The following is a 9,992-nucleotide window of genomic DNA, read 5'->3' on the forward strand; positions in this document are numbered from 1 at the left end:
GAAAGAATTTTTATTTATCTGTTGCAAATTTTTATAGAAATATGATATAAACTATTATATATTATTTATAGGTTTAGGGTGTCACATATTACATTAATTATATATTACAAAGTTAGAATGTCATGTGGTAGCAACCCTTATTGAAGTCGGATAGCTTACTAGATGTTCGTCAATAGAAGAAATCAAAATTGTCGTTTTCCCAATGGACACTTCTCATGCTCCTAGCCAGGATTGCTTTGGAGGTTTTTTTCACAGTTACATATATATTGTTAGACATGATGTTTATGATTCACTTTGCCAATTCTTCAAAACAGGTTGGTTTTGCATAATCTTAATTCTAACTTGGTGGTTTAAGCATGTTGCCAATCTTTTATCCTGCGATTATGCTTTTGACTTTTGTCTAGTCTATTAATTGATCTCTATATTTTTCTTTTGTGGGAAAATGTAGGATTAAACTATGGTGTTTTTGTTGTCCATATTAGAGTTTTATGACTCACAATTGAAGAAAGTCCATTTGGAGGGCCCAATCTTGAAAGCTTGCTCTATTTCTTGTTAATTTATTGAAGCTAGCTTAGGAAACACTTCATCCGACTGATAATCTTTTTTTGTTTTGCAAGGTTTTTTCGGCAATTTATTCATGCTAGCTCCTAGATAATCTAAAGCATGCTAAATTGCCAAGCAAATTAAGAACATTATAATCAAATGGAACCTACCATCAACGGCTCTTCAATGGGGCCAAATAAAAAGGTGCAATGCAAATATATTTTTTACAAAATTAATTTTGTTGCACTTTTTCCTCCCTAGTAAATGATGAGTTATTTAATTTATTTGTTGTAGATTTAAGCTGAATTTTCTGTACCTTGCCACAACTTAGAGGAACATGAATGACGTGATGACAATGGTAAACTAACTACATTATAAAATTGCAAACTCTCAAATGGTGGTCAAGATAGTGGTGATAATGACATTTGGTAGAGATCATATTTAGTGGTGATGATGATATTTGCTAGAAATCATATTTAGTAGGATTTGTTTTTATATTTGTAATTTGGTTATATTTTATACTTGGTTATACTTGTAGTCTTTTTGGGATAGCTTTAATTATCTTTTAGTTTTTATTTTTTTCTTGTAAACATGTTATTAGTTATGTATAAGTATTGAAGTTCAACTTTTAATTCTGTAATATATTTATATTAAAATAAACAATTTAAAATTTTAATCTAAAAAATTAATAAATAGCCTATTGATTTACATGCAGATTTACATTAGGAAATTTTTTGAAGTAAAGTTACCTGCGGATTTTCATACGAAAAGTATTTCCGTAAAAAATTTCATATGAATTTACTTGTGGAATTATGCTCAGAACATATTTGTAGGAATAGTACTATAGATATTTCTGGATGAAAAGTCATAAGCAAATGCGTTAAGTTTACTAATTGCTTGCTGCAGAATTTAATTATTTTTCTTGCAGATTTATCTGCATGTAACGTATCTGCAGATTTAGAAATCCTCAGAAAATAATTATCCACGAAGTTTTACGTGGGGAAATGGTACAGGCAATAAATCTGCATGTAAAATGCTGATTTCTAGTAGTGTTTTAAATCTCAAGCATGGTGCTAATTGATATGCTTTCCTTGATTGCTTGTATATTGTTTCTAAACACCAAAGGTTTATTAAAGGTAGACAAATCAATGCATTTGCATCACTTCACAAGAAATAAACTTGATGAACAAGAAATCTTATGGTTGCAATTTGGTTCTCAAATTTGATATTAAGAAAGGCTTTGACACTTTGGATTGAGAATTTCTAATAAAAGTTCCTAAATATGCTTTTAGTTTTGTTGGGAAAAAAACCAGAGATAATTAGCGATAACTATCTCAATAATGCAGAATATTTTTCCCCCACCTGTGCAGATAAATGGCCAAATAGAAAATACACACTACAAGAAAACATTTCAATACCTACGGAAAATTAGCCACGGATCAGAATCCGTGGGTAAATAAGTTGTTACCCACGGAAAAACTGTGCGTATTGTTGTATAAAATAATTTTTTTTAATTAATTACCACGGTAATTCCGTGGGTAAAATTAAAAAATCCGTGGGTAATGAAAAAAAAAAATACAATCCTAACTTAAATTTTGCCAAAAATTTTCGTATTATTTTACCTACAGCTTATCCGTAGGTAATGTCTATTTTTTATAAAAAAATTCTGTTTAATTTTTTAAAAAAGGTCCCCAACTGATACTAAATTAATTTCATCAAGTTAACATAATTCTATTTCGTTAAGTCTGCTTTCAGCCTCGTCTTTGTTTTCCTCTTTGTGTTTGTGTTCTATCCTTTTCTGAAAAGCCAAAAATTCCGAATTGTCCGTACCAGGTTTCCTGAAATATTCTTTCCAATATTGGGATATATCATCAAAAAGCTCACCAAAAAAGAACGGGTAGTCATCTATTATCTCCAAAAATGTTGGAGAAGCCTTCTAAATGCTTCCAGAACCCAGAAATTTCTCAATACCCAGAAATTGTACAAGGTAAACCCAGAAATCGTATGAGCCCTAACCCCTTCTTCTTGTCCGAATCGCCTTCTTCCCTCCCTTCTTCTTGTCCGAATCGTATGAGAGCCCTTCTTCCCTCCCTTCTTCTTGTCCGAATCGTATGAGAGCCCTTCTTCCCTCCCTTCTTCTTGTCCGAATCGTATGAGAGCCCTTCTTCCCTCCCTTCTTCTTGTCCGAATCGTATGAGAGCCCTTCTTCCCTCCCTTCTTCTTGTCCGAATCGTATGAGCCCTAAGCTCCTCCGCATCCCAAAGTCCGTCTCGTTCCTCCGCATCCCAAAGCCCGTCTCGTTCCTCCGCATCCCAAGTTCGAGCTGCTTCGCTTCGCTCCTTCTTCTTGTCCGAACCCTCCGCATCCCTGCTTCGCTCCGCCGTGATGATCGCTATCTCTTAAGGTAAGTTATCTTCCTTTAATATCTTTTCATTTTCTGAAATCAATTTTTACTGAAATCGAGTCTTACTGAAAAAGCCCCAATTTGTATTGAAAACCCTAACTTGGTTGCTGTTCATGTTCAATTAGGATAGTTAGGTACTGTGTTCATGTTTAACTGTTGCATTTTTATTGTTTATTTACATCTTGATATTAGGTATTGTGTTCAGTTTCATTGTTTATTTACATGTAGTTGTTATGTGAGTTAACTGTTGAATCTGAGAACTGATGGTGAGTCTGAGAGAACTTGGTTGTTGTTCATGTTCAATTAGGATAGTTAGGTACTGTGTTCATGTTTAACTGTTGCATTTTTATTGTTTATTTACATCTTGATATTAGGTATTGTGTTCAGTTTCATTGTTTATTTACATGTAGTTGTTATGTGAGTTAACTGTTGAATCTGAGAACTGATGGTGAGTCTGAGAGAACTTGGTTGCTGTTCATGTTCAATTAGGATAGTTAGGTACTGTGTTCATGTTTAACTGTTGCATTTTTATTGTTTATTTACATCTTGATATTAGGTATTGTGTTCAGTTTCATTGTTTATTTACATGTAGTTGTTATGTGAGTTAACTGTTGAATCTGAGAACTGATGGTGAGTCTGAGAGAACTTGGTTGCTGTTCATGTTCAATTAGGATAGTTAGGTACTGTGTTCATGTTTAACTGTTGCATTTTTATTGTTTATTTACATCTTGATATTAGGTATTGTGTTCAGTTTCATTGTTTATTTACATGTAGTTGTTATGTGAGTTAACTGTTGAATCTGAGAACTGATGGTGAGTCTGAGAGAACTTGGTTGCTGTTCATGTTCAATTAGGATAGTTAGGTACTGTGTTCATGTTTAACTGTTGCATTTTTATTGTTTATTTACATCTTGATATTAGGTATTGTGTTCAGTTTCATTGTTTATTTACATGTAGTTGTTATGTGAGTTAACTGTTGAATCTGAGAACTGATGGTGAGTCTGAGAGAACTTGGTTGCTGTTCATGTTCAATTAGGATAGTTAGGTACTGTGTTCATGTTTAACTGTTGCATTTTTATTGTTTATTTACATCTTGATATTAGGTATTGTGTTCAGTTTCATTGTTTATTTACATGTAGTTGTTATGTGAGTTAACTGTTGAATCTGAGAACTGATGGTGAGTCTGAGAGAACTTGGTTGCTGTTCATGTTCAATTAGGATAGTTAGGTACTGTGTTCATGTTTAACTGTTGCATTTTTATTGTTTATTTACATCTTGATATTAGGTATTGTGTTCAGTTTCATTGTTTATTTACATGTAGTTGTTATGTGAGTTAACTGTTGAATCTGAGAACTGATGGTGAGTCTGAGAGAACTTGGTTGCTGTTCATGTTCAATTAGGATAGTTAGGTACTGTGTTCATGTTTAACTGTTGCATTTTTATTGTTTATTTACATCTTGATATTAGGTATTGTGTTCAGTTTCATTGTTTATTTACATGTAGTTGTTATGTGAGTTAACTGTTGAATCTGAGAACTGATGGTGAGTCTGAGAGAACTTGGTTGCTGTTCATGTTCAATTAGGATAGTTAGGTACTGTGTTCATGTTTAACTGTTGCATTTTTATTGTTTATTTACATCTTGATATTAGGTATTGTGTTCAGTTTCATTGTTTATTTACATGTAGTTGTTATGTGAGTTAACTGTTGAATCTGAGAACTGATGGTGAGTCTGAGAGAACTTGGTTGCTGTTCATGTTCAATTAGGATAGTTAGGTACTGTGTTCATGTTTAACTGTTGCATTTTTATTGTTTATTTACATCTTGATATTAGGTATTGTGTTCAGTTTCATTGTTTATTTACATGTAGTTGTTATGTGAGTTAACTGTTGAATCTGAGAACTGATGGTGAGTCTGAGAGAACTTGGTTGCTGTTCATGTTCAATTAGGATAGTTAGGTACTGTGTTCATGTTTAACTGTTGCATTTTTATTGTTTATTTACATCTTGATATTAGGTATTGTGTTCAGTTTCATTGTTTATTTACATGTAGTTGTTATGTGAGTTAACTGTTGAATCTGAGAACTGATGGTGAGTCTGAGAGAACTTGGTTGCTGTTCATGTTCAATTAGGATAGTTAGGTACTGTGTTCATGTTTAACTGTTGCATTTTTATTGTTTATTTACATCTTGATATTAGGTATTGTGTTCAGTTTCATTGTTTATTTACATGTAGTTGTTATGTGAGTTAACTGTTGAATCTGAGAACTGATGGTGAGTCTGAGAGAACTTGGTTGCTGTTCATGTTCAATTAGGATAGTTAGGTACTGTGTTCATGTTTAACTGTTGCATTTTTATTGTTTATTTACATCTTGATATTAGGTATTGTGTTCAGTTTCATTGTTTATTTACATGTAGTTGTTATGTGAGTTAACTGTTGAATCTGAGAACTGATGGTGAGTCTGAGAGAACTTGGTTGCTGTTCATGTTCAATTAGGATAGTTAGGTACTGTGTTCATGTTTAACTGTTGCATTTTTATTGTTTATTTACATCTTGATATTAGGTATTGTGTTCAGTTTCATTGTTTATTTACATGTAGTTGTTATGTGAGTTAACTGTTGAATCTGAGAACTGATGGTGAGTCTGAGAGAACTTGGTTGCTGTTCATGTTCAATTAGGATAGTTAGGTACTGTGTTCATGTTTAACTGTTGCATTTTTATTGTTTATTTACATCTTGATATTAGGTATTGTGTTCAGTTTCATTGTTTATTTACATGTAGTTGTTATGTGAGTTAACTGTTGAATCTGAGAACTGATGGTGAGTCTGAGAGAACTTGGTTGCTGTTCATGTTCAATTAGGATAGTTAGGTACTGTGTTCATGTTAACGATGATGACGGCGATGAGTAGTACTTATTTCATTGTTAGTTTCGTAAAGTAGTACTTTGAAACTTATGGTAGTGACAATGTGTATTTTGATTATGTGTATTTTGAAACTTATAGTTATGTGTAGTGGTAGTGCAAGTTGTAGTAGTGACAATGTGTATTTTGGTTGTGTATTTTGAAACTTGGATGGGAGAAACTTATTTACATAATATTTCACTTTGTTTTGACAATGATGTTTAATATGCTTACAATTAATTTTAAATATATATTAAAAAATACAGGAAACCGTAAAAAAACAAAAATAGAATTAAAATCATTTTTTCATTACACACGGACAATTCATGGATAAAATTATCAATATTAAATATAAAATAGTAGACTTGTCACGGATGATCCGTGGGTAACGTAACCTACGACTTTTCCGACGATAACTATCTACTATTTTACCTACGGCAAATCTATGGGTAACGTTACCCACGGAGACTCAGTGGGTCATATTACCCACGGAAAATCCCTAGGTAAGTGTGTCCCACAACTTGTCCGTCGGTAAATATTTTCCTACGAGCGATTTAGCTACGAACTCGTGTCCGTGGGTAATCCGTAGGTAAATTTACGTTACCTATGGATAGTCCGTGGGTAAAGATAAAATTTGCCGTAGGTAATAACAGTTTTTCTTGTAGTGACAATTCCAGAGCAAAAATAATTGACAGAAAATTAAATATGAGACAAACGCAATTTTAACGTAGAAAACTTCCCTCAAATTGAGAGAATAAAAACCACAGGACCTAGTCCAGTAAAACTTCCACTATAATAATTAATGGGTACACCAGAGTCTTCCTAATAACAATAGGGAACATCAATCAACAATAACAACCTTATAACAACCTTCCACAAAAGTGGGTATGCCAAAGTTACTCTCGGATAAGATAAAACTACTCAACTGTATATTAAAATAACAAACTCAGTGGTAGAAATAACATACTAAATTTGTAGATCAAACGAAGCAAGTTTGCTACACACTTATTACCACCACCGGAACCAAACCCTTATTTTTCTTCTCTGACAGTCGTTTTCTTTCGTTGTACTAATTCTTAGGATTTCTAAATCCCTTTTATTTTCTTCACGTGGGCCTAGCCCAATAATCCCTTTTTTTTTTCTTTCTTTTTTTTCAATATTATTAATAATACTAATAATAATACTAATACTAATAAAACTAGTGGGTTCCACTTAGGGAGTGAACCCACCCAACAAATCTCCCTCTCACGACTCAAGTGGGAAGGTACTGCTCAACCATGCCAGCTTTCTTTCTACAACATATCATCTTCGACACATGCAATGTCTTTTTCATCATATCTGAACCATTCTCATCGGTATGAATTTTCTCAATTAAAAATGACTTCATTTCCAGTGCATCTCGTATCCAATGATACCGCACTTCAATATGCTTCGACTTTGCATGAAAAGTCGAATTCTTGCTGAGATGGATCGCACTCTGACTGTCACAGAATAACACAAACTTGTCTTGCTTGAGGCCTAACTCATGTAGGAATTTCTTCATCCACAAGAGTTCTTTGGAAGCTTCAGTTGCTGCAATGTACTCAACTTCAGTAGTGGACAAAGCAACACACTTTTGTAGTCGTGATTGCCAAGACACAACTCCCCCTACAAAAGTCATCATATAACCAGAAGTAGATTTGCTAGAATCAAGATCACCTGCCATATCTGCATCTGTGTAGCCATCCAACACAGGTTCATCACCTTCATAGCATAAACACACTTTGGAAGTGCCTCTGAGGTATCTGAGAATCCACTTCACTGTTTGTCGATGATCTTTGCCAGGATTAGAGAGAAATCGACTAACAACTCCAACTGCATGACCAATATATGGCCTTGTGCATACCATAACATACATCAAACACCAACTACGGATGCATAAGGAACCTTCTTCATCTATTCTTTGTCTTTCTCACTTGTAGGACATTTATCATAATTTAATTTAAAATGAGTAGCAAATGGAGTACTAATAGGTTTGCAATTGCTCATGTTAAAACCTCTCTAACACCTTCTCAATATAATTGTGTTGAGACAACCACAATTTATTATTCTTCGTGTCACGAGTAATTCTCATACCCAGAATTTGCTTTGCATGACCTAAGTCTTTCATTGCAAAAGACTTGTTCAAATCTTTCTTCAAAGATTGAATCTTCTTAGTGTCATGACCAACAATCAACATGTCATCCACATATAATAAGAGAATAATATAATCACCATCAGAGAATTTCTTGATAAACACACAATGGTCAGAAGTAGTTTTACTATACCCATGTTTCTCCATGAAAGAATCAAATTTCTTGTACCATTGTCGAGGTGCTTGCTTGTGCCCATACAAACTTTTCTTTAATTTGCACACAAGATGCTCTTTACCTTTGACTTCGAAATCCTCTGGTTGCTCCATATAGATCTCTTCCTCCAAATCACCGTGAAGGAATGCAGTTTTCACATCATGTTGTTCAACTTCTAGGTTCAAACTAGCTGCTAACCCAAACACAACTCGGATAGAGGACATCTTCACCACTGGTGAAAAAATTTCATCAAAGTCAATACCTTTTCTCTGATTAAAACCTTTCACACCCAATCATGCGTTGTATCTTGGTTGAGAACTATTCTCTTCTGCCTTTATCTTGTTTACCCATTTGTTCTTGAGTGCTTTTCTACCATTAGGCAACTTTACCAAATCAAATGTGTGATTCTCATGCAAGGAATTCATCTCTTCTTGCTTGGCCTTTAACCACTTTTCTTTATCAACATTTGTAATAGCTTCTTGATAATACTATAACTCTCCACTATCAGTAATCCTCACATACTCATGTGGAGGATATCTTTGAGAAGGTTGACATTCTCTAGTAGATCTTCTCAACTCAAACTCGGCTGGTGGCTCAACTGGAACCTGCTCATCATGGTGAGGCACATGCTCATCAGTTACATTCTCATTATCTACCTGTATATCTCCCCCATCAACAAAGGTTTCTGCAAGGGGCTTAGGCGCAACATTTTCAATGTAACTTCTGGAATTTGGTTTCTATTTTTCAGCTTTATCAAAATCTTCAATAGTCTGGTCTTCAAGAAATATCAAATCTTGGCTTTTGATAATTTTCTTGTCAACTGGACCCCACAATCTATAACCAAATTCTTCATCACCATAACCGACAATTATACACTGTTTGGATTTAATATCAAGCTTGGACCTCTCACCTCTTGGAACGTGAACAAAACATCTGCAACCAAAAACTTTCAAATGACGGTAAGAGACATTTTTCCCTGTCCACACTCTATTTGGAACATCACCATCAAGTGAAATAAAAGGAGAAAGATTGATCAAATCCACTACAGTTTTCATTACTTCACCCCAAAAGGATTTTGATAATTTTGCATGAGAGAGCATACATCTGATTTTGTCATTAATCGTACGATTCATTCTCTCTGCAACACCATTATGTTGAGGTGTCTTTGGAACTGTTTTCTCAAACCTGATTCCATGTTCTCTACAATACTCTTCAAATGGACCTCTGTATTCGCCACCGTTATCTGATCGAGCACATTTCAATTTCCTTCCCTTTTCTCTTTCAACACCTGCATGAAAATGTTTGAAGACTCCAAATACCTGGTATTTAGATTTCAAAGGAAATGCCCACACTTTTCTAGAGTGGTCGTCAATAGATGCACCACCAAGAGATTTACTATCCATCATACAAACATCAGTATGAACTAAATCAAGAATATTTTACCTCCTCTGAAGACCAGTATTATAAAAAGAAACTCTATGTTGTTTTCCAGCAAAACAAGGAGTGCAAGTTTTTAGAGACGTACCTTTCACAGGAAGAAAGTTTTTCTTCGCAAGTATGTTGAGTCCTTTCTCACTCAATTGACCGAGGCGCATATGCCATAAATCAGAAGATGCATCTTCAATTGCATTCACTTCTTCCTTGCATAACTTCGTAGGCATCCTATAGAGAAAAGTGGAACTTTGCTCCTTTGCAACCACTAGGGATCCTTTGGTGATTTTACATATACCACAACCACCAAAGTAAGTGTGATAACCCTCAATATCTAAGGCTTTCACCGAAATCAAATTGAGACGAATATTAGGTACATGTCTAACATTCTT

This window comes from Cicer arietinum, chromosome 6 (genome assembly GCF_000331145.2).
Source record: "Cicer arietinum cultivar CDC Frontier isolate Library 1 chromosome 6, Cicar.CDCFrontier_v2.0, whole genome shotgun sequence".
NCBI lineage: Eukaryota > Viridiplantae > Streptophyta > Magnoliopsida > Fabales > Fabaceae > Cicer > Cicer arietinum.